Source organism: Echinococcus granulosus (assembly GCF_000524195.1).
Source record: "Echinococcus granulosus chromosome Unknown EG_S00240, whole genome shotgun sequence".
In the NCBI taxonomy this organism is placed as follows: domain Eukaryota; kingdom Metazoa; phylum Platyhelminthes; class Cestoda; order Cyclophyllidea; family Taeniidae; genus Echinococcus; species Echinococcus granulosus.
In genome coordinates, this window is record NW_020170620.1 from 39,139 (window position 1) to 40,578 (window position 1,440).

Sequence of the window (1,440 nt, forward strand, 5' to 3'; positions counted from 1 at the left end):
AGGTCTGGCAAATTATTACCGGCGTTTCGTAAAGGGATTAGCTAAGATCGCCAGCCCGCTACATAAATTAACCGATAAGCCGGCGAAGAAAAATTTTAAGTGGGAGAAAGAGCACGATGAGGCGTTTAAAGAATTGAAGTAAATGCTCCGCTCTACTTTGATTCTAGTATTGCCAAACTTCGAATCGAGCGCCCAATCGTTTGTACTGGATATGGATGCGAGCGACGCGGCCGTGGATGGTGTACTCTCACAAAAGGATTAAAAAGGTTCAGTAAAAAAGTGAGACAGAAAGGTTCAACGTTTAGGGAGGGGAAGAACTGCAATCACAACTAGGCACGGAAGGCAACAAACCCCTCACCAGATTCGAACTTTCAGGTTGCCTCCTCCCTGAAAGGTACATTAAAACAGCATAAGTATTTCACAGCCATATAGCCCAAAGGTCCTAAAAAAAGTTATTAAATAACAGAGCTGTTTTTTGTTACTGTTAGGCACATCTTTGATCTATTTTGCGGTTTCACGAAACCTCTGGAGTAAGTTTGCAGAAATGCGGATGTATACATTGGATTCGCCTTCCCTCCACAACAGGCAGGATGTGTTAATCCGGCGAAAGAGATGAAAAGCGTCGTTGTCCCTTCAGGGCTCTTTCACTCACCAGCAGCGTAGCGCCTCGCACCGCCTTTGGCGATGAACTGCTCTCAACTGAAGTCGTGTGTGTACGTGTGTGCCCAGGTGAGCGATAACCAATAGGCAACGTGTGTAGGAGAGAAGTTTCCACCAATCGATCGGTGGATCGCTTTCCCCACCTAGATGAGTCAGCTACGTGGCGTCCACCCACCCACCAGCTAGTCCACTATTCGGCAGCTTGGTCAGCGCTGTTTGGATTTGCTGCCGACGCTGACATTCAAAGTGGAGGGTTTAGAGGGGAACGCAATGCTAAGCAAACGCGATCTCAGCTGGGTAAAGGGGTTCCTGACATTTTGCAAAAAAAAAGGCAAAGACAAAGAATTTTTAGCAAAATCTAGAACGTGCACGTTCTTTTGGAGATTTTAGACGCATAAAAGTATTTTGAAATAAGTGTTGTGCAAATCCGTTGGCAGTTATGGGAATTGTTGATTGAACATGGCCATGGAGTGATGTCATTGAGAGGGAAAGCGGGTATTTTCATGGGCAGGAAACGCGATCTCACTTGTGCGATCAGCCGGTCGCTAGCTAGGAGGCAGGAACGGTGGAGGTGGAAGTGCGTGCAATACGGTTTATAAGGTAGTCGCTAAAATAGCCAAAAACATTGCTAATCACTGCTAGTACAAATCCCGTGATAAAGCGAATTTATAGGGTTGAGGACAAAAAAAAGTATCCGTTAGAGTAGAGACGTGGTTGAAGAAGTAAGGCTACGAATGAGGTGAGAGAGCCTGCCTCCCGCACTAGTTCGCTGGCTACCTC